General features: G+C 29.8%; 1 long non-coding RNA gene across 2 annotated transcripts; it reads right to left on the reverse strand.

Moving 5' to 3' along the window:
* Positions 1–2,244: 2,244 nt before the first annotated feature.
* On the reverse strand, positions 2,245–5,865 carry LOC114395352. 2 transcript variants are annotated; one of them, XR_003663006.1, is made up of 3 exons: positions 5,678–5,864; positions 5,312–5,500; positions 2,245–2,857 (listed from the first exon to the last, which is right to left on the reverse strand). It is a non-coding gene; the product is annotated as an uncharacterized LOC114395352 (long non-coding RNA). The 2 variants fall into 2 exon arrangements; XR_003663005.1 differs by lacking the exon at positions 2,245–2,857 and adding an exon at positions 2,872–4,325 and having other exon boundaries at positions 5,678–5,865.
* Between the last annotated feature and the right edge of the window lie 19,974 nt (positions 5,866–25,839).

Raw genomic sequence — 25,839 nt, forward strand, 5'->3', positions numbered from 1 at the left:
TTCTAATAGTGTTACTTTTTTGTCAGGATAGTTTTGTTCTTCAAAGATAAATCATCGATTGTATTTCTCTAACATATGCATTATATATAAATAATGACTGTTACATGGTAATAAGTACAAATTTATATATAACAATTTCGTATGCACCAAACTTTCATTCATTCTGGCAAATGGTCATGTTAAGTGTCAAAGAATTGGCACCACATCTTTTGGATATTTTCTCAATCTCACACTTTGAGAACCAGACTATGAAGTTTGTTACTATATGCTCTTTTTCAATAATCATTTTTTAAATTCTGAAATTTTATTGTGAAACTTAAGCATTTTTCCTTCTCTAGTTAAATGAACTAAACCCTTAAGACTAAATTAGCAGCTTCATAATTTTATTGCATCTTCCCCAATTTTATTTACTAGCTTGGATTTTTTTATGTCCCATTTTTTCTGCTCTAGTTTTTCTTTTGATAGTCACGAACATTCATGGTTCCCTTAATCTAAGATTGTTATGAAGAAGACAACACAACAACAACCATCAGACATAAACAACCAAGTATGATTAAGAATTCTGTTATTTTCCATTTTCAAATCAGAGGCATCTTTGATGCCTATATATAGCAAAATCATGAATGTAATGGGACAACTGAAAATTAATACAAACTCTTTCCATACCTTTCTCTTTTTTGGAGGATCCTAGGCCCCAAATGTTAGAAAATCACTCTGAGCTTATCTCAACTCATAACACAGATCTAGAAACTCATGCACACGAAACCAAAGTGGAGGGGCACGACAGTCGATTGGACTCTAGATTTAGCAGTGACGATGACTGTCACAGTGACATTCACAGTCTCTACGATGTTGTTGCGCCTTCCCATGTGTCGGGAATAAACAATGGTGAGACATTGGAGGAAGTTGAATGGGTTTCAGATTATAATAGGAAGAATAGGATAAAAGAAAAGGACTTAAAAAAATTGTCTTTTTAATTTGAGAGAATAAAAATGATTGAATCATGGATGCAAATGCAAATTCTGAAACATAGTCATGAACCTACATAGTGACAAAAAGGAAGATGTTCTAAAAAAATAAAAAGGGAAACACAACCTACCTACACGATGACAAAACATGATTTTTTAAATCTATTTTTAAATTATTTTTCATTTCATTTTTAAATATTTTTCATTTGTTTTTCTTCGAGTAACAAACCTGTTGTTGCAGATAATTTTGCTTCCTCACCAGTGAGGAAGTGAATTTTGGACTTCACCTTAGAATCCACCTATATCACAGAGACTGACCTAATCAGGTTATATTTAAAGCCCTAAGGTTTTTTTTTTTATCCCCAAACCTCCCACCTCCTTCTCCAAGAACACCCTATTCCATTCAACCTAGTGGATTTTATTTCTCCCCCTACCCTGCCCACAAAAAACATCTAAACATAGATTCAAAAGTAGAGATTGTATCTACCGGAGCCTTGAAAATAGAAAAAAAAAATAGATCGAGAGATACCTAGATCACCAAAAGATATGTATTTATTATTCCATAGTCATTACTGAACCTTAAGGTTGGTTGTGAGTTTAACTGAAGGTATGGTTTTGCAAAGGAATTACATAGGGGGGATAAAATAAAAGTTCCCTCTTAAACATTGTGGTGCAGATCCGAAGACCCAAAGGGCCAGTGAGGAAGCTTCATTTGCAAATTTGCCATGCTCCAAAGGAAAAATCTTTGACCAGGTGACCAATGTTTGGTTTAATTAGTGAATTTGGTGTAAAACTTCAATTTATGGAGATAAATGCTTCTATTGGTCTAATTAGCATGCTAACAACATAAGTACTCATTTGTCATTAAACATGTACGAGGGTTGCTCCTCATGAGTATTTTTTTTCTGCTCTAGAAAGGCTCATTGTGAAGCGCATATTCAATACTGAATAAAATAATGTTATTTTAATCCATAATCCAAAATCTTACATAAGCTTAATTAACATTGATAATATTGATTTCTATGAACTATTTGACTGTCTACTAATAGAAAACTGAAGAAACTTTTACTATCTCTCACACCACAATCTAAGTTTTATAGTTAAATTAGCTGCTGAAACTTATACGAAAAAATTCATTTAATTCAATTTTTATTTTAAATAATATTTTTACTTGTATTTAGGATCAATAAACTTAAGTAGATATTAATGAAAATCAAGGTGTTATAGCTCTGCCTCCGATTAAAAGATAAAGAAAAATCATTTAATTGAAAATCCATCCACCTAACTCGATCAGACACTAATGCATTCTTCTGATTTGATAATTAAAACAAAACCTGGTAAATCGCTAGCTCAAAACACCACCAGTAATCCATAGACTATTCACTATTCTATAAAAAGGTTTTATGTCCAGAAACTACATCTATCCTAAAAGTCTCCCTCAACTAGCTAGTTTACCTGCCAACTCAAGGCTCTCCGGCAGCATATATGTTCAACCATTTCCCTTTGCACCATGTAACTCCCCCTAACTCGCAGCACCAAATACCAAAAACTCTCCTTTCCCACACACATTGTCTAGTGCCACGTTCTAAGTAGAGGGCAAATGTCTAAATAATTTTACCATTAACAACTTTCTAAAATGTTTATAGAGGATGTATTATTATACAACAAATTTTGCAATTTACAATCATATTGCACAAGTGTTTCTATCTTCTCTACGAAAAACACACACTAATATAGAGATAAAATAGATAAATAGATAGATATTCATCATCCATATATAATGACACTATGTTGTATATTCACCGCCGTTCCAAAAGTACTCAATTCCCAATCCGCTTCCCTCCGCACTCACACACTTTAATTCCTTTCTCTCTCTAAAGTTTGTTTCTCTGTCAATAATAGCATCACAAAAATTTTAGTAACAAAAATTTTCAAAATTACAAGTAAGGTGCTTCGTCACTAATATATTTTTTTCTAGTACATAAGCTTAATTATGATTAACAGACTAATACTATAATTTCTATGAAATATTTGACTGTCTGAGGAGATATTAATACATTATTCTTCCCTGGTTACAAACTAATCTTTGACTGTCTCGCTCATTTGCAAAACCTGGAATAAAGCTTGTCATGCATCATTTCTTCGGGCTTGCCTCAACTTCTCTGGAAGAACAAACAGAGATTTGCCATTTTAATTTTGTCATCCTTTGGCAGATATGTGTAAACGCAAAGGAATGGTACGATGTTAGCTTGTACCATTTGTTAGTGTGATTATCATATGGCTACATTGTTGATAAATTTCTTTACCTGTTTGGATTTTATGCCAGGAGTTTTATCCAGATCCATTACTGCCTATAACAAGTCAAATAGAGAGTGCTCTTGTGAATGTGCATAAGCAGTGTGTGACAAACCTAGCAAACATGAAAGTGCAAGGAAGACTCCAATTATTGATCATAATTTTGCCTGATGTCAAGGGGTCTTATGTTGAGTGCAAGTGTGTCTTGCATGTTCAAACTAAAACAATAATTTGATTTTATCATCTTAAATATTTCTAGTTCTGACAGGAAATTAATAAACGCATATGTGAAACTGAACTAGGAATAGTTTCTCAGTATTATCTGCCGAGGTAAGTTGGAAAGACGATTATGCAATATCTTGAAATTTAAGATGATAAAATAGCACATAGCACTTTATTTTCCATATTGCATGCTCATCTTTTGCAACTTGTGTCGCTGACAACACTGAAACTATTTCTAGTTCAGTTTCACATATGCATTTTATTTTCCCTGCCAGAACAAGACAGATTTAAGATAATAAAATCAAATTAGAGTTTTAGTGTAAACATGAAATTGAAGACATACACACACCATAAGACCCCTTGACATCAGGCAAAATTATGATCAACAATTTGAGTCTTCCTTGCACTTTCATGTTTGTTAGTTTTGTCACACATTGCTTATGGACATTCACAAGAGCACTCTCTATTTGACTAGCTTGAACAGTTGTTATAGGCAATAAGGATAAAAATCCTGGCATAATATCCAAAAAGACAGAAATTTATCAACAATGTAATCACGCTAACAAATGGTACAAGCTAACATCGTACCATTTCTTTGCTTTTACACATCTGGATGACAAAATTGAAATGGAAAATGTGTTTGTTTTTCCAAAGAAGTTGAGGCAAGTCCAAAGAAATGGGCCTCGACAAGCTTTATTCTAGGTTTTGCAAATGAGCAAGGCAGCTGCAAGGTCTGCGACATTGCAGGACATAAATATGATTACCAGAATCTGATTCATCAGATAATCATTCCAGTATATTCTGGCAGCTGAATTGTTATTACCCATTTCTTTATGCTTCCTGCATATATATTAAATGTTTCACATGATTATTTTAATTTTCTCATGACCAGAAAATGCAAGAAACAAAAGCCTTAACAGGGAATTTCCCATGTATTTATCTGCATATGCTAGGAATCAATGAAGTCAGAAATTGAAAGATTCTAACGAAATATATTTCTTTTTATAAATGCTTCATTGAAGAGGTAATCCCTATTTGATGACAGATAATATTTCATATATTCTTTTAGCCCAATCCTTGCTGTTAGAATTCATATCAAAGAAACAAAAGAGGTTTACAAATCTAGCAAAAGATACTTCTCGAATATATTAAAAAGAAGTAAGTAATCAAAATAGTATAAGAGAACTGAAATTCTTTCTTTAATAGTATCATCATTTGTAAGGAACAACTCGGGCTTCAAAATCTTGTAAAATATATAATTAATTTCTTGATGCATTGAAAAACAAAAAGATAGTCAGATTTGCTTGGACTAGAAATATATCCTGAGCAGGCTGCCATAAATTTTGAACATCCTATAAAATTTTCATTCACTCAGATTTATTCTGCATTAGGGTTTGGGTTGAAAAACCATTAATTACCAAAAACAATCATATATATATATATATATATATATATATATATATATATTCAAAAGAACTAAAAATATGACAGACTCATGATAGTAACTATAGTGTGGTCCATAGGTCAACTTTGTGATGGCCTTATCAACAATTTTTTACCAAACACAAAACGCAGATTAGCTAGGCAAAACTAATATGTAGACTGGACAAACAAGTTATAAAAATGTAATTTATATTATAATATATATTTTAAATATATTACATCGGCACCAAAAAATTATATTATGTAGAGTTTAGTCTTTTATGTTAATATAGTAAATCTTATAAATTATTATATATAGATAGGGTATTTTGCTTTAAAAGGTTGTATAATAACCCACCACTTGCATGTACACAAATGGAAATTAAGAATAAGAGAAATGTTACCTTTAAGCAGCAGTGATAAGTTGTTCATCCGTTAAGTAAACATAGTAGTTAAATACTATGTAGGCTGTATTTCCATTACTCAGACATAGAACATATTTCAAGAACCGAATCAATCATTTTTGCTCAATTAGGGACATGCAAACTCTACTTTGTTCTATGCGGGTCAAACCCAGTCGGTTTTTGTGTTACCTAACAAAAAGTGAAAAGAATTGGAAAATAGGATAAAATAGATCTAGAAAACCTCAAGGGGAAATAGGGAAAAATGAACAAATGAATTGCACAAATAGATCAAACAAAAATTAAATAATGAAAAACAAATTGAATAAGAAAAAAATACAAAAAAAAAAAGAGAGAAAGATTTCAAACCTTCAACAAGTTTCGAATGGCTTGCGAGGATGTGAGTGGTGGAAAAGAGAAGGATGAGATTTGGTGGAAGAAAGGGAGAAATTTGAAACTTGAAAGTGAAATGAAGTATTGATTTAGGACTTGCCTTAGAGAATGGAAGATAGAAAAGACAAGAGATACAAGAGAAAAGAAAAAGAGAGGAACTTAATATATATGATTCTAACAACACCATCAACCAACTGTGTAGAAGATGATAGTGAAGGTGCGGCACAAAAGATTTGTATGGTCAAACTCGTAACGTAACTAATCAAGGTCATGCTATCAAGTGTTTTAATAAGTGTTAAGAAATATTTAATATATTTTTATTAATTTCTTAAAATAATTTAATAAATAATTAATGATATTTATATTTTTAATATAATATTTAATAATTAATGTTTTTTATTCTAAATAAAAAAAAGTATTAGTTTATATAAGAAAAAAATATTAGTAAATGCTTTGAATATATTATTTTTTTATATTTTTAGTATAGCAGTTTCTTTTGATAACATTTATTATTTAATGAATGTTTGATATATTTATTGTTTAAAATAATTATAGAAATTATTAAAAAAAATAATATTTTAAATATAATAAATTACTTTATTCTTGAAATAATAATTTACTTTACAAACGTTAATCAAAATAATGGATCTGACCTTTCTGCTATTCATTTTGGTGTTGATATGTTATTTCTCCAAAATGACGTCGTTTTGAAAGTTCAGAAAAGTCAAATTCCAAAATAATTTACCATAAATTCAAGAGTTTAATATAAGAGATTTATTAATTTTATATTAAATTGATTTGTAAGTTTCTGAACAATTTGATAAATTTTAATTAATTTCTTGACCAATAGTAGTAGTAATTAATGCCTCCAAAGCATTTGTCCACTTGCCAGGTCTGATATCAATAACGTATCTCTTTTTTATTATTTCAACTTTAGAAATATTATAAAAGTTCTATCTGACGTACTCTTTTGAATGCAGTCTATTTTTTGGTAGAAATTTATTGATGTTGAAAATTTTTTTAGGTCTCACATTAAGTATAATAATTTTCTCTCAAATTTTATAATTTTCAATAAATAAATTTTCACTTATGAAAAAATGTTTCTAACGCATACTCCTCTTTCAATTTTCTTCTTCTCTCCATCAGTCAAATTTTTGTTAATTGGTAAGGGTTTGATACTCTTCCTCAAGTTTTTTATATTGCAAAATTTTGACAATAATAATAAATGGCTTTAATTATAGCTAGCTCCCTATCACATTCAACTAATTTGCAATTTCTGCTCCTTTACAAAAAAAAAATCATTTTAGTCTATAATACAACTTTGATCCTCTTATTGCTCAATCTGTAATTTCCGTCTCACGTCTTAAAACAAAGACATTCAAGTATTCAATTTTTGAAAAATTTATATTTTGGTTCACTCTTTAATTTTGTCTATATTTATTTCTTTTATTACTTATATTTAATTAGTTAAATCATTCTCAATGACACCTTAAATAAATACGTTAATATTAGAATTCAATTAAATTAAAATAAAAATATGCAAAACTAAATATTAGACCAAAATGACTGATTTTAAAAAATTGAAAGACTAAATTATTTTATTTAATTTAAAATAGGAGAACAAAAATGAAGATTGGACAAAATAAGGAGAAAAAGTTGTATTTTAGACATCATTTTATTTTATTCCATACATTCTTTGAATGTTGTCTTATATGAATGGGTATCAATTTAGTGCTTCTCTCTCTATGATCAGGCATGGTGACTAGCGATCAAAATTGTGATTGTAATATAATTGTCATTTCTAGGATGCTTGTTTGTAATGTGGCTTCCTTGAACATGATGATCACAATATATGTACAATATATATAGGAGGTTGGATGAGGTCCTGGAGTTGTTTGAGAAATGAATGTTTATGACGTCAATAAATTTATGCCTAAGAAGGACATGCCGTCATGGAATCTTTGTGATGTCAAAATATGAATGTTCTTGTCCTACACTCACCAAAGATGGTTATCTAAAGTTCAAGACACTAATTTAAATTCCTTGAAAAATATAAAAACCATATTACAATAAATCTCTGCAAGTTGGCAATAATCCATATATATCGTACTGCCTCCTTGAGAAGGTATGGAAAGACAAATTAAAATCCTTCACATTTTTAGCCCAATCCTTGCTGTTAGAATTCATATCAAAGAAACAAAAGAGGTTTACAAATCTAGCAAAAGTATTGAAATATATGATAAATATATGATATACTTAAATACAATTTATAGTTGAAAAGTATTGAAATTAATATATTAGTAATATTTTTAAATTAACAAATCAATATGTACATTTTTTATTAAGATAAATAAATCATGCTTATCATTAACCTTTTAATTTGTGTTTTTTAAAAATATTTTTTTATTTTATATAATTACTAAAAAATTATAATCAGTAAATACCCTTTTGTAAAATTAAGTATTTTAAAATATAAGACATAAGTGTAACACTAATGATTCATTAAGGTTCAATATGTTATAATTAAGTAAAATTTATGCATTGATGAGAATTTAATTTGACTTTAATACAACATGTACACTAAACAAAGTCCAATAAGATGTAATGTCTAACTTATGTCATCACTAAAATCATGAGCCTTGGAGTGAGAAACACACTTTTTCACCACTACACCCAAGTATTCATTTGAATATTTGATATAAAATATAGTATTAATATAAGTTTTATAAGAAAATAGTTCAAAATTTAAATTTTATTCTTTTTAAATTTATTATATTTTTATAATTTTATATATTATCTTTCAAAATATAATATATAAGATTAAATTATATTTTCACATAAATTAGAATAAGTATATTTATATAATTTTATTTTTTTATATTATATTTATCTTTAAAATAATGCTTTGATTTAGTAACAACATTTTTATCTATATTCATGCTAATTTTTGTAATATAGATAAAAAAATACCATCAATAAATCACATAAATAAATATTTTAAAAAATAAAAAATATTGTCATTTAATTATGTATCTTTACTATATAATTTAATTCTTTAAAAAATACATACCTGATTAAATAAAGTTTAATATAAATAAAAAAATACTATTATAATAAATAACAACAATATCTTAATATAAGTAGAAAAATATTATTATTAAATCACATATATAAATATTTTAAAAATAATAAAATACTATCATTTTATGATATTATAATTTATATTAAAAAATATAAATTAAAGATAAAATTTAGACTAAATTACACTTTTGATCTCCCACTTTAGGTCTAATTTTACATTTAGTTTCTCAATAATTTAATTCATAAATTGGGTCCCCCTGTTTTGTAAAATCCTACAATGTTGATCCCCGAACGCCTCAATCCGTTAAGCTCAAACGTTGACTGTCACGTGTCAACGTCTGAGAGGCTCTTGAAAATTTTTACCCATCTATGGTAAAAAAGAATTTATGCTGACCCAATCCCCCCTAACCCTAATCTCTACCCCTAAATGAAAACCCTAATCAAATGTATTTACAAATCCCTAACCCTAAAAGTTTAATTTCATTATATTCCATTCCTCACCTTATTTTATTTCAATAATTCATTCCATTTCTTCTCTTTTCATCAACCTAAGTATAACTCAAAGCATGAAATTCTGAACCATATAATATTACCTCACGAGTTAGAAGTGGTTGGAGTTGGAGGAACAGAGACTGATGGTGTAGGCATTGGGGCTGGGGAGGAAGCAGTGGTGTTGGTGCGAAAGAAAGGGTACAATTTGTACCTAACATTACAACTAGGATTTAAAATTCTCCCTCCTTATTTTCCTTCACAACACCATGGAAGGAGCCCTATGGCATCATTAAGACAACTTCTGCAACCTTGGGTTGACAAGTCCGGCATGCACTGAACCAGACAATAAAGGTTCGAAACTCGAATATGTTTGCCTGCTTTGTGGCATATTTCTTGGTAGCAATGGCCGCTTTATCTGCAGTTTCATTCACGGTTTCAAACATCAAACGCGTGAAGTTTGCCTGGTTTGAGTATTGGCAGTGTTGGATAGGCCAATAGTAGGCCTTGTGTCTACGGTGGAGAAAAAAGAGCGGTTGGAATAGCGAACCATGCACTCGTCGTACCAGATCACAGCTTGTTTGGACAAGGAACACTGTAAGTCTAATGATAGTTTTTGCGTTGCGTTTATAACGCACTGTCCACACAGCTCAAATGGGACGTCACCCCTGCACATGAAAAGTCAATAGACAGTGTCAGAGGGGTTTGTTCCCGTCATTGTGGAGTTGTAGAATACATTGTTGGTGGCAGAAAACCATTTTAGGATTAGGGATTTGTAAATACATTTGATTTAGGGTTAGGGATTAGGGTTAGGGGGGATTGGGTCAGCGTAAATTTTTTGCACCATAGATGGATAAAATTTTTCAAGAGTCTATCAGACGTTGACACGTGTAGTCAACATCTGAGCTTAATAGTCAACGTCCAATTAAGGCGTCCGGGACCAATATTGCAGGATTTTACAAAATAGGAAGACTCAATTTCTGAATTAAATTAATGAGGGATCAAATAAAAAATTGGACTTAAAGTAGGGGATCAAAAGTACAATTTAGCCTAAAAAATTTATATATTATATCTTCATTGTATAAAATAAGTTTTCAATAATGTGATAAAAATACATAACATTATAAAAATAAAATTTATATAAGTATACATATTCTAATTTATGCGAAAATAAAATTTAATCTTATATATTATTATATTTTAAAAGATAATATATAAGATTATAAAATACAATAAATTAAAAAAGAATAAAATTTGAATTTTATATTATTTTCACATAAAACTTATATTAATTCTATATTTTGTACTAATGAGTATTTATGTATAGTGGTGAAAGAGTATTTTTTTCATTCCAAGGATCATGTTTTTAGTCCTTACTCGAATATTTTTAAAGTCTAAGGTCCATTAATGATTTACTAAGGTTCAATGTTCGGAAACAGCTATTAGTGTTAGCAAAGTCATTGATTTCTTGGGAGATTAACATGGCACTGTGTGTTGGTCTTTTTTGCAGAAGCAGAACCTCAAGACCAAATTTAGCAGAGCTTCATCTCCAAATTTCTGCTTCCTCTGTTTTGGGATATTAAGATCTAGAAACAATGTGATACTAAAGTTCCCAAAGTGAGAGAAAGATTAAGCATTCTTAACAGTGAATGAAGGAGGACTGTGACATCGATCAGAGGCACCACAGGTGAGAACAGAAAGAGGGTTAAGAGTGGTGCACTGAGTCGAAATGAACTGCTTATGTTTATTACTAGCCCACATCGAGTAGTGCACTGAGTGGAAGTTATCTGCTTATGCTATAAAGTGGACGACTTTCTTTGGTAAACCGTGTGACAAGTCCATAACAAGCTCTTCTTTTGGAAGGCTATGCAACATGAATTTAAAAACGTCGTTGTCTCGAATTTATCTAATGTCACAGTCTTCTGAATTCCCAACATCCATAAATGAGATATTGTAAATAAGATAAGAAATAAATGATTAGCAGTATAATAATTAATCTTGTCACGTTAAAAGATTAATTTCATAATATGGCCAAATGATTTTTAAAAATATTTATATCTAAAATGTTAATAATTTTTTAATAATTTTCTCCAAGGCGTTTAAGCTAGATTTAGTGGCCAAAGTGAATGAGGGAGGACTAAGAGTGTTTGCTTCTATTTTCTTACGAAAGCCCACATCGAGTAGTGTATTTAGTGAAACTGAACTACTTATGCTATAAAATGAAGGAATTTTTCTGATACAAATCACGGAGATTGTATTTTGCATTAGTTTTGGATTGTGTTAACTAAAATAGTAAATTATTTTAAGCCCTACACAATCCATGATTTATAATATTGGTGAACCGCATGACTGTAAGACTATAAGTGACTTTCAACGGTTGTAAATCTCTTCAGATTGCAGCACGAGAAAATGTAGAAATAGGGAAGGCCACGGATTTCAAAGATTGGTGAAATTCATAACTTAAACTTCAAAAATCATTTTTTTTCTTTTAGTTAAAACATCAGATCTAGATAAAAATTCTCCAAGCATTTTGATGATAAATCTTAAATCCGTTAATCTTTTCTCTGATGTGAAATCCCTTTTTGCTTTTCTAAAAAAATTCCTGGGTTTTTTATGGTTACTTTAGAAAGAAATTAAATATTTTATTGACAAGACCAAACAATCTTGATTTCGGTTGTGATTGGTTTAGTTTTAGTTGAAAGATAAGATTTATTAAAAGTCAACTTGAATAAATTTGTTAATTCAAATCATTTTCTGTTTCAAACCGTCTTCATTTTTTATTTTTGAAACTTAATTCTCATGTCAATTTTTACATATACAAACAAGTTCCTTTTCTAAATGTGAAAATGCAGATTTTCAAAAACTAAAACTAAGAATAATGTGTGCTTGGATTATATTTTTGGCATTCAATTTTGCATAAACTTGGTTTAATGAATTTGATTTCACAAAGTGGGTTTACAATGGAGTGATTTGTTTATGTTGTTGATGGTGTTTAGTTTGCTTCATTTTCGTCTGGTTTTATTTGAAAAAATGTTAAAGATTCTTTATCACTGAGAATGCAGTGACAATGTATACAAGGAAAGAGAATTTACTTATTGCAGCCTGAGAAATTTGCATAGTGGCTACAAGATCCTTTCCATCATGTTGGTGAACCAAATCCATCTTCCTTGAAGCTTTTAAGGCGTGAACCCTGCCTCACCAATATTGAGACACAGTTTTTACAATTAAATTAAGAAGTATCATTCATATAATAATCTCACATTATTTACAATATAATGCACAAAGAAGAAAATGAAAATGGGAACAATGTCAAGATGAACCTGTATCCGAAAGAGCAACAATTATGTCACTCTCTGATTTCAATTTTCTCTTGGCTGTTGGAGGTAAACCAATGAAGTTCCATGATCTTGTTGTGTGTAGCTGGCGGTACGGATTTTGAAACACCAAAAGCAATTCATCCATGGATACACATACAAAAAGGGTTAATAACATAATATAAAGTACTCAAGAAACATGAAGGAGCTAAAGAAAATTGAAAACTATCCATACCAGATAACTTCTTGGCTTCATCCTCTGACGGTTTTGCGGCAAATGCATTGAAGTTCTTTGTCTAGCTATACACCATGGATTCTTTGGCTTCAAGGTAGCTAAGTAAGCACAAATTAAAACCCAAATGGTTTAAGCCAAAAGAATAAAAGAGAGACTACAAAAAAATGTTTCTCACGCGGTTTAAGAGGGTGGTTTTGCTTTTAAGAACTAGGGAGAATTTGATTGAACGAGAGCAGCATTTTATAGTTCTTTTTGTGTGCTTGAAGAGAGAAAGATAACTAAGAAGTGTTTGTGAGATAGTTAGATTACCTCTTCTTCACAGCAGATAGAACATTTAAATAATTGTCAAGTGCATTGCCTCTGCTTTCTGTATGAGCTCCCAAAAAAACAATGTAGAAGTTCTGCAAACAAGCCAAATAATGGTTAAGCTCATAATGAAACCAATGACTAACATGCATGCTAGAGGGTAGTAGCTTTAATATGAAACAAATCAAATAGATCTATAGATAATAAGGAGTAAAAAGGGAGAAGAAATCAAATGCCTTCTGCTCATTTCCTTTAACTAAAGAACTGCTCAGCAAGATTAGGAATAATTGGAACCAAAGAAGAGAAAAGGATTTTGTATGTTTTTTAGAAACATATTTATTAGTAGCATGCTTGGCTTTTGAGACACTAAAACATGGCCAAACAGATTCTAAGAAGAAGCTGATACACCATTCAAAAGTTAGCAAAAGAAAGGATAAGAAAACCTAATACAACTAGTTTGCTTATAACATACAATTTTTATGGTCTAATTTGGTTGGGAAAGCTTGTAAGAAAGATTAGGAATTTCTGAGTCCTTCTTTGGCTGAAGTCAATGTCACATATGGAGCACATGATTGCTTCCTCAATTGAAACTTGTATTAACATTCTCATTTTCTTTTTGGTTAATTTGTTGTTATCCTTTCTGATTAAAAACTCGTTAGATGTCATGATGTGTATAGGAGACTCATAATCTGTGGTCCATGAAGATTAACTTCTCATCTAGTTATTCAATAATTTGTTGTGTTTATTTAACTTGTACAATTTTATTGGCTATTATTGTTAAGCAGGAAATTCATACATAAATATTCACCTAGTTCTTGTGTCTTAGGGGTTTAAGATTGGTAAAAATTTTGGCCTAGACATGTACATATATGCTAAGGGCTAACATGCTGTGCCTAGAAAATATCCTCTAATTGCATTGTGATTTGATGCCCCATAATGTGCTTCATCAAATAACTGATTTTCGTACTCAATTTTCCCAGCAACAAATTTTCAGAAGAGTCAGAGAATTTTAATGTATAACATCAAAGACGCAACATCACTATCAACTACAGTAGAGATATTGCTGAAAAACAAAGAGCCCTTGACATTATAAACACCTATTCCTTGAATTTCAATGCAAGCGTTTAGCCGTACAGCACTGATTACTTGTGTTTAATGGGCTTAGCTTCAAGTTTAACCCAAAGAGTGTTGCTAGGTGCACCCAGCATTTAATTAAAATATCAAAATTGTCCCTGCGCTTTTTTCACATTTGTGATGGGTGTGTGTGAGGGTGATCTGTAAATCGTACAGATCAAGTTGATCCGTAAGATTGATACGGATCAACTTGATCCGTAAGCCTTTTACGAAACAATACGAATCAACATGATCCGTAAAAGTCTTACGGATCAAGTTGATCCATAAAAAGCTTACGGATCATGTTGATCCGTATTGTTCCGTAAAAGGCTTACGAATCAAGTTGATCCGTAAGGTTTCTACAGATCAAGTTGATCCGTAAGACTTTTACGGATCAACTTAAATGGCTTACGGATCAAGGATATTTTCATCATTTTACCTTAAGTGCTGGGTGCACTAGCAATAATGCTGGGTGCACCTAGCAACACCCAAATGAGACACCTTGGGATTAAAATGTGGTATTGTCCAAAGTTTTCTTCTCATTATGAGGGAAGAATATAGAGGGGGGATAAAAACCTGAGTACTACAATGTTAGTTACTCCTATACCAACCTACACGTTTTTAAAATCTCCAATGAACATATTTGTCTATTGATTTAATATTCAAGCTTGTTTAGTGATGTTAAATATAGTTCAAGAAATTTGTTGCATGTGAGGCCATTAGTTGCCATCGAAATTGTAACTTTGGGAACAATGCTAAAAGCAACTCATGTTTCCCATACAAGAGCAGTTGGTGTTGGATATAGTAACCAACTTACTTTTTGTGAGTATCGCATAATTTTTAATGATATATTGTGTGAAGTGTGACACAGTTTGGGAGTCAAGAATTGGAATAAAAAGTTTATTAAGATGCTCAAAATAATGAATATAACATAACGTTTGAGGGAAGTATTTAAATATTGTGCAGAATAAATCATGAAAGTAGTTTGTATAGTGCCCTAAGAATTATAATGACTCAACCACTTATAATTTTATTTTTATAAGAAAAATAAAGCAAGTGTATTGCAGTACTGCATGGAAGCACAAGTTTACCATTCACGACAAATATAATAAATCAAAATGCCAAAAACATATTACATTTACTAAAACACAATATATAAATTTAATTCAAATTAAGTTTACCTATAACACAATTTAATATATCTTCAAAAAATATATCTCATTTTTCAAATTATTTAACCGCAACTACTTTAGCAATCATGTATAACAAAAATTAATAATTGTATTTACATTATTTACATATATTCAAAAAGTAATAAATGCTAAAAAAAAACAGTAACCTGGTATATAATTTCAGTTTTAATAATCCACGGAAAGAATTCTTTGTTTACGTTGATGTCTAAAATCATTAAAAAAAATTAGCTTTTATGTATGTATACTAGAATAAGCAAATGTAATATATATTTATTTTTAAAAAAATAGAAGAAAAATTACCAGAACTCGAAAGCCGCAATGCCACTCCCACCAAGCCCAACAGAAAAGGCCCAAGTGGGTCTGTCCCGACTTTCTCTTTGATTTCTGGTTGGGAGTTGCTGTTCCCATCACAAATTTGTTATTCTCACCACCCACGTGGGTGATTTTTTCACGGATTTCCAAAAAATATCCCTCACATGAAAACATGATTATCATGTTTACATTTAGTATATTTGGGCTGAAAAAAATATATAACAGAAATACGATTTTATTGTACAAGTATAACCAAATCATGTTTTCATTATGTATGTTTGGAGTGAAAAAAACATATACAAAGGAATCACAATTTTGTTGTTACTTGTACAACCATGTTTTTGTTGTATAGGTTTGGAGTAAAGAAAACATATACAATTGAATCATGATTTCATTTTTACTTGTGTATAATAGAATTGTATTTACACTGTATATTTTTGTTTTCACCACAATTATTGGGATATGGCTTTTGTTGCTGTTGTTTGGTTGGTTGAGAAATGAATAAGTCTAGTGGTCTAGATAGCAATTTTCTTTCAAAGTATAGAGGAAATGTATTAGATGTGTATGGTGAGTGGGAAAATTAGTCCGTTTGGTGACATATAATCCGAGGATGTATGAAATAATGGTTTCCTTCTACTTATTTCTAGGAAAATGCTGGTAGATAGATTTTTAAATTTTTAATGTCACTTTTGATTTATTATATTTCATAATTATTTTATTTTATTATATTAAGTTTTAAAAGTTTTATTTTGGTTATTTATATTTTTGAAATGTATTGTTTTGGTACTTTTTTAAATATTTTGTTAAAAATGTTAATATTTTATTAACTTTTAAAATTTAAAAAAACATCAAAATGATACATTTTAAAACATAAAGGATCAGAACGAAACTTTTAAAACATAATGTGCTAAAACAAAACAACTATAAAATATAATGGACCAAAAGTAATATTAAGTATTTTAAAATAATTAACTTTACATAGTGACGGCTAAAAACTGTCACTATCTTTATTTTATTTTAAAAAAATAAACAACTAAAAGAATTATCATATCCTCCAACCTCTTTTAGATATGAAAAGGTAAAAAATGTAGCACCATACAAATCGAATGACACCACTACATAATCATGTTGGAACCATAAAAAAAAAATATACTCCTTAGCAGAAAACCAAAATCTTTCATACGGGTATGCTATTAGAAACATGAGTAAGGGAGATCGGAGCAAGATTTGTCTTTAACGAAAGACAAAATCATGACTCTAACTCGCCAATTAACCCAAATTTGAATAAGGAGGTGATAATGTGGTTCTTTGTGAGGTCTACAAGCAAGATTTCAACTGTCGTGCACAGTTGGGCCAACAAGTAAAGAATTCTATTCAACATCCACAATCGGACAGGGAAAGATGAGCAACGCAAGCAGGGGTTGGGTAGTACGTTTCATTGAAAGATGAGTCTGACCAATCAAACATCATCCACAATTAGGTGTTGTCGATCTTCTTCTTCCCTTTCGCCAATGTGTTGTTGCCGGTGGTGGCAATCAGACGATTGTTGTGATTAGGTAGGCGACAATTCCAACCCATTTGGGTAGGAGGTTGCAATAGAGACAAAAGCGAGAGAGGGGCAACAATCTCTTTAGGTCAATAGTGAGAGGCGAAGTAGCAAAAGGAAAAAGGCACTTTACCCATTATGATTGACAATAATTAGAGAATGAAATTATTATGATTATTAAATGATAAAATTGAATAAAGAGAATAATACTAATAATAATATAGAGTGAAGGTTGTTGTTGTTCGTGATTTTAGATACATTTTTCCTTCATTTACTTAGTGATTTTTATTTTTAAAAATAAAAAAGATAGTAATAGTTTTTAGCCATCACTATGTTAACTTAATTATTCTAAGATTTAAAACACTAACGGACACTATGTTTCTAACAAAAAATTAAAAAAAATGACCAAAATGATATATTTTGAAAACATAAAGAATCAGAATGAAACTTTGAAAATATAATGTACCAAAATGAAACAACTACAAAACATAATGGACCAAAATTGATATTAAATTATTTTAAAATTTAAAAGTTAGTAGAACACTAACGTTTCTTAACATAAAATTTAAAAGATGACCAAAATAATATTTTTAAAAAAATATAAAAGACTAAAATAAAACTTTTAAAACTTAATATACCAAAGTGAAACAATTAAAAACATAATAAACAAAAGTAACAATAAGTCATGTTTAAATAAAAAGTATTGCTATACTGTACGGAAAATGAACAAAAGGCACGAAATATCAGCTATAGGTTGGTATTTTAAAAAATAATTATAAATTAAAAATTAGAAGAAAAAAATATAGTGATTTTTGTTGATGGAAAACAGCTTCATGTGATTATGTGATTAATACAAATTCTGTTTCATACTGATCAACATTTCCCTTAAATAAAAATTATTGGTTTAGTTTTTCTGAATTTGATCTTGCCCTTCTCTATAGTTGGGTTGCAGCTTGCTCAATTTGTACATAGAAAAGGATACATAAAAACAATCAACACTTATTTGTTTAATATCATTATCTCTTATCTCTTATCTCTATCTTATCTATTAACGATATACTCTGATTGTTTTGGTTCCAAGGAGGGATGCTTAAACTCATAGCATGGTATTTGATATTCATAATCATTAGAAATTTGTTGAAGCAGTTAGAATAAAATGCATGGGTTGTTCCAACTGGTTACATGAAAAAATATTTGTACCCAACTTGAGGTCTATGCCTTTTCATACTCTTTCATTTCTTTTCATCTAACTACATTTCATACCAAAGCAAAATTTTATATTATGAACCATTTTGAAACATATGGACAAATAATTACATGTCAAAAGTTGGAACAATAGGTATTCTTTTCTTCAATTCTCTTCAAGTTCAAATAGAACTATTCTTTTCTACCTTGTCTCTCTAGATAATTAAAACAAGCATTCTTTTAACTAAGCCTCTCCAGGAAACAACCTAATTCAAGAAATGCTCAAGGGTAAACCCACAAGGCTATCATCCTAGATGATAAATGGAATCTTTTATGACCTATGAACTCAAAGAATGTTTATCAACACTACTACAAAAAAGTGTTTTCTACGTCATTGGGTCCACAACGGTTAAGGGAAAAAAGATGTCAAATAAAACACTGTGGCATTGGCCGTAAATAATGACAACTTAAAGACATAGATTTTTTAGTAATCGATGTGGAAAGAGCTATTCAACATCGGTTTAGTTAATAATCGGTGTTGAAATGGATAGTTCTATAGCGTTTTTTGAAAATCGTCCTTGAATATAGGCAATTCTACAACGCTTTTTTAAAACGTTCTCATGCCCACAATCTTTTCCACTCTCGCACTTCTCTCTCTCTCACCCTTTCTTTATATCTCCCTCCTAAGTCCCAACAACACTAGACACAAGCTCACTTGTGTCGCACCTCCGCATTGTGGTGTAGTTTCGTTCTCATCGCACTCTAAATCCATGACCTAGCACTCGCACATAACACCTTGGTCCTTCATTATTGTGTGCGGAACCCTAAATTCATGACTCTGTCAGCAACGTCCTTGCTTACACCAAGTCAAATTCATGTGCTACTAACCTTGCACTGATCACTTTCGCATTCCTTCCTCTCTCATGCTCCACTTTGGTAAGAACCCCTCTCTCGCATCCCTTCTTCTCTTGTGCACCAAGTCTAATTTATAGGCTTGCAATTCATCAACCATTACATGTTTAGTTTTAATCTAGTTTTTAAAGTTGTTTTAGTTAACTTTATGAGTATGATTGTCAACCCAAAGCTTATAAACTAACAAGTTTCAAAGATATCATAAAGTAAATAATTGTCACTTGGTTGCATTCTTTTGAATTTAATTAATTAAAAAAAAAACCTTGTTGATACAGTGATTTTAGTACTACTTAATGTTGGTCATCCATTTTTCTATTCAGTATCGATAAGGAAGATTTCTTTGTTTTTCTTGTCTAAGCATTAATATTAATTAAGAGATAGTTAATTGAAACAAAAAGAAGAAAAATGATTGTAAAAGTTATATTCATCTTCCTTGTTAGTCCCTGAATATGATCCCACTTAGAACTAAGAAGCCATTGAGAATTGGTTATCTTTCCCTGGCTCCCAAACACCTTTTTCCTTTTACCACTTCCATTTAAATCCAATTAGATTCAAGTATACATGTCTGACACAAATGTTATACAAATCCTAGATTTTAGAAGTTGTTGTGTGTGTGTGGATGAATAATTAATTGATAAGCCTAGGAGAAAAGTTAATTATGGACACACAAGCCCCACCAAGTCATGGTCCAATCTCATCTCAGGAAGATAGGAACAAACTAAGGTTAAGGAAATGAAATAAGTTTCCATTAATGGAGCTCTTTGATGGCCAATCTCTTCTGTACATGTAGCTATATGGCCACCCAAGACCTATGTGTCTTAAGTAGGTCCAATTATGTATTCTAGACATAATACACAACTATGCCAAATCCATTACTCTTTCTAACTTGGTTTCAACTCTCCATATTCCACCAACTAAAGCAGGTTAGGTGCAACAGTTCATGCTCTTTTTGGCTCACAATGAAATCTTTGAAACCATCATGTAATAAATGGACAACATACTTTTTAGAAGTTAAAAACAAGCAATTTAGAAATATTTAGATGATATAGGAGGAATTTATATATTGTACAAATGTTTATTGTAAGCATGATAATCAATTATAATTTATTGATAATTATTTGAGCATGTGTATGTGTGTGTGTGTGTGTGTGCTCGTGTTTATTATAATTTGTCTAGGTCTAGTTTTTTGAAATTGCAAAAAGGTTATGAGCCTTACAGCCTGTTAACCAAAGCAAGGTATGACTCAAATCTAAACGAGTTGCATCAATGACTAGTTTATGTCATGCAGTGTATTACAACTTATAACTTTTAAGTTGCTTTCTTAGTCATGCTATTTCTTTCCACATCAAATTATGTACCAAGTTTTATCGTGTGAAACGAATGGGCTTAGTTCTTGATGCAGGAATAGAGGATGAACTCTGGATTCTCCAATTATAACTCGTTGCAATGTAAGGGCTTTCCTTGGGTTGCCTGTTGTGTAGTACATTGTCACAAATATACTACTAACTTTGGGGACTAATCCTTCTGGGATATTCTTTGCTAATGTCCAAATTCAATAATTGTCACAAAAAATAATATACTGACATTGAATTTGATAAAGGTTGCTCTGTTGTACTTTTACAACTTAATATATCTTGATAGTCGCATGTGTATTAGTTGAAACTTTAAAATAAATGTTTTTATGAAAATTCCAAACCAATTTAGTTGTATGTTGCATTTCATTTTTGTTTTTGGTTCTCCCTAAAATGGTAGTACTGTATTTCCTTTTGCAATTTAATTTGCAGGCTAGGAAGTTGTTACTAGATCCAACAATTCATGAAGAGTTTACTCAATTGAAGGTTTGTTAATAAACCATTTTTTATTTTTATTGACTCAAGTTTGGTCTTTTGGCACTTAAGGAAGTGGGGATTATGTGTTATACCTCGGTTGTCTTAGATAAATGTCAGTCGAGGGTTGTATCGTAGATTTATCTCCTCAAAGATATAGATAGTGAAGAATTGACATATTGTCTTCCTTTATTGTGAATAATGATCTGTTTATTTCATAATTATAGTTCCATCCTTTGTTCACTGAATACCTTATGGAGACATTTAACTACCTTGGATGTAATAAAATGAAATTGAACCATTTGTTTTAATGGAAGAGGGTAAAAAACTTCCTAGTTTTAGAATGCGATTCAAATACAAAGCATAGAGACAGAGAGGATATTTACAATGGTGATATTTACAATGGTTGTTGAGTTAGCGATTTCATTTGATTATGTTTTGGGATTTTAATGTCTTGATCTTTTAAACTAGTTTCTCAATGATTGCTAGTTTCCTATGTCACCCTGTTAGATTCATCAAAGAAGTTCATATAATCACAAATTAATATTCAATAAAAAATACAAATACTCTAAGACGGTTTTTTCTTCTTCAAAAAATCGTCTTTAAATCCTAACTTTTTTAACATTATTTAAAAAAAAGTTAGAGATTGTAAGACAATTTCTAAAAAAATTGATATAAAAATCAAGATTTTAAGATAGTTTAAAAACCGTCGTGAAAAATATTGACTTTTCATGACGGCAAATTCAAAGACGGTTGAAAATTGTTATTAAAAGTGTTAAATAATAGTATTTAAAAGACTTTTTTTTATAGTAATTCAAGTTAAAAAAATGTACAAGAAAACACTTAGAATAATATTACTAGAATTCACACAAAAGTTTTTTTTCCTTGATTTCTCTAATCTTTTATAGAGAGCTTAAATGTATTTGCTATAGTCCATTGGAGCTTTCATGTTCTGTTGCAATTTAAACACTGGTGTAACAAATGTTACTTCTATTATTTTTCACCAACTTAGGATTTGATAAAGCATACTACTTAATCCTTTCCTAATATTGATGCCATTGAGCATGTAATCTTGTATGTTTTTCGAAGTTACTTTGTTTGTGTTGTATGTTGCTTTTCGTTTTTGCACACCTTTTGTTGTAAGTGTAGGTAAATTTATGCTCTGTTTCAGACATAAAATATAGACTTTTGTTGTAAGTGTAGGTAAATTTATGTTCTGTTTTAGGCATAAAATATAGACTTAATTATGAATTTGGTTTTTAAATTATTTTAAATAATTTAATTTGGTTTCTAAATTTTTAAAAGATTTAATTTAATTCTCAAGTTTCTAAAAATAATTTAATTTGATTCCTAAATTATTTTAAATGATACAATTAGATCCTCAAATTCTTAAAATTTTAGAGATTAAATTCAACTTTTTAAAAATTTAAAAACCAAATTCAACTATTTAAATTAATTTGGAGAACCTCCCTCTAAAAAAATAATTTAGAGAACAAATTCATAGTTAAGCCCAAAACATTTACTAAATCTTCTCAAATAAATTACAAAATCACCAAGGGAGAACCCACTTTTGGGTTATTAATTTCTGAGTCCTAGATTATCACATCAGATCTAAAAACTTTACCAAATTTTCTCTTCAATGATGAATTTATCAAAAACTTAATTAGATCACACAAGTTACCTCACATTTTTTATATTTATTTGTGTATCACAATGCCTCTCCTGTAATATGTTTTGTTGAATGCAACGAGAGAAAATATATTTTATTGCTAAGAACAGATTCTTGTAGGAGATTCATTCTTACGAGTTCAATGTCACTCCATTGCACTCCAACCGTGAACTAGAGAGAGAATCGCTCTTAAGTGTAAGAACTTTGGGATACGAACCTCGTTAAAGTTGCTATTATGGACTTATGCGACAAGTCATTCTTCTTCTTAGACTCTTCTCCTTGTAGAAAGAAGTGATTTAAGCATTTGATACATTTATAAGAATAAAAACATATTGATATTGATATTTTTTTTCTTTTTATTTTTCTACCGAATAATTAAATAAAAAAAACACTTGACCATTTTTACTTCTTTTTTCTCTCAACATAAATAACTTAATCTACTTTTTTTATGTATTTTATAGCTTTCCTCTTATTTCTTGTCATCTAACTTTCTTTTCATCACGCAAAAAAAAAAAAAATCTAAACACAAAAGAGGACCACTTGCAATGAGAGGATCACCCAGCATGTATAATTAAAGGAGTGTGAGTGATTAGCCAACTAGTCAATTACCCCCATTGCCTTCACGTAGGCCATGTGTAATTAGATTCCTATGGATACATAAGTTGCTCGATTGAAAAAGTAAACAACGTGGATATTTTAGGATGCTTCCCACGAAAAATGTCACTGCTTTATTTTTTTTCCCGGAATTTACTAGAATGGCACAGCTTAAAAAAATAGTACAATAATACAAGTCGTAATTGAAAATTTCAAAAAAACCAAATTAAAGTTATAATTAGGATATATGACTTAATTTTTTAATAATATTTGAGTAATTAAGTCGTATATAACGTGTTGGATGGAACCTATGACGTTTGATGTTTACAGATCCTAAACATTTTGATATTCATATTAAATATTAGATGAGTTTCTAACAAAATTTTACAAATGTGATTATGATGCTCATAGTAATTAAAAATAATTTACATAAGTATATCAAGATTACTTTAAACATTGTCTCTTAAAAGTTCATATTATTTCATTCAAAATTAAACTTGCGGTGGTGATTTTGAAGTTTTTACAGCATTAATTAAGTCCACTAAAATACAAAGACAAAAGGAAAAAATTAAATGAATTGATTGTACTATATTGTATGAAAAAAATATAGTGACTTCATGCATTAAAGATTCAAAACATTCACTCAACTCTAAAGTCATTAGCACAATTATATGATCTCTAGGATCTCTATATAGAAGTCATTAGCACAATTATATGATCTCTAGGATCTCTATATAGAAGTCATTTATATTCCTTGAATATAAGTAAAAAAAAAAATTCATATATTTTAGTTTCAATTGTCATTAAAAGTTGTGCAAATGCAACTTAGTGAAACAAGGAAATAAATCTTAAAAAGTATTTTCGTGGAATGGTAAATAATTAATTATAATAAGAGTAAGTGTTTAGAATTATTCCAATAAAAAAAGTATTTAGAATTATAATATAAGAGTGAGTAATTTTAACAAATTAAATATCAAAACATAGCATGCATGCATTATATTTGCCTATATGGATTTTATGGACTTTACCTTACTCCCCGGCGTTAACAAGTCACTACTCTCAATTTTGATTTAGACAGTTTGAATTTATTTATTTTTCAAAATTTACTATTTGAGTGAAAAGTAAATTACAACATTTAATTAAAAGGAAATGTTAGAAAGCTTTTGAATTATTAGGTGCACTGCTATAGCAGAGTGACTCTCATATTAGTCATAATTTATTTTTATACAACATTTTGTATAAATTAAAGAGGAGAAATTGAGAGAGATGTGATAAAATAAATAATGTAAAAAGAGTAACAAAAAATTATATGAAAGAATATATTTTCTTATTTAGTCCATTAGCAAAATTGTTGTTAAACACAGCAAATACAAGAGAGATCCTAAGTTATGAGATCCTAAATTATAATAAGAAAATCAATAATAAAAAAACTAATTATACACAAGAAAAATCTTAGATTATAATAAGAAAACTAGATAAAAAATATACTGATATATATTCTAACATAATATTATAAAAAGGTATTATAAATAATATACATGTAATTAAAACCACCGAATGTGATCATCCAACAAGCTTGCTTACTATGTGTTGCTAATTAAATTGGCTACAAATAGTAGTACTCTCTTCGTGTCCCATTTAACCTTGTCTTGCAAAACGTCGTACTCACGACTACAACGTGACTACCAACGTCACTCGATAATTTTTTCAAGATTTTATGTGTCTCATGGACCAAAAATAAAGCACCAATGTGTCTCCTCCAAATGAATCATTGCACGTTAAATAAATCCACAAACACTAAAACGAAAATGGTAGGGAGCATAATGTTGGAGTGCGTTCGTTATCAATCCTTCAAGCCCCTGTAGCCAATAACATAAATAGTATTGACCACGCACACCAATCCTGCTATTCGAACATCTTAAGTTCAGACAACATACTTGTCCAAAAAAAAAAAAGTTTAGTTAGACAACATACAAGAACACAGTACGTAAAAACATGCATTTGTTCTGCATTTTAATTTCATTTTAATTTAAATACATTTTATATATACATTTTTTTTTAAAATATTTTGATAATCCATACTTCCTCCGTTCATTTTTATGTATCTTTTAAGATTTCTACTTAAAAACAAAGAAATGCAATGAATTTTCCTAATTCTAATAAAATAGTTATGAAATTTCTTACTTTTCCCTTGTTTAATTTATTTCTACTTTACAATACTCCTTCTATCCAATTATAATGTGTAAGAAAAAAAATATTATCCCAAAATAAATATCATTTTAGTTTGTCAATGAAACATTAATTTACTTTTTCACTTATATTTCTTATAATATTAAAGATAAATAACAAAATCTATAAATAAA

This window comes from Glycine soja, chromosome 18 (genome assembly GCF_004193775.1).
Source record: "Glycine soja cultivar W05 chromosome 18, ASM419377v2, whole genome shotgun sequence".
NCBI lineage: Eukaryota > Viridiplantae > Streptophyta > Magnoliopsida > Fabales > Fabaceae > Glycine > Glycine soja.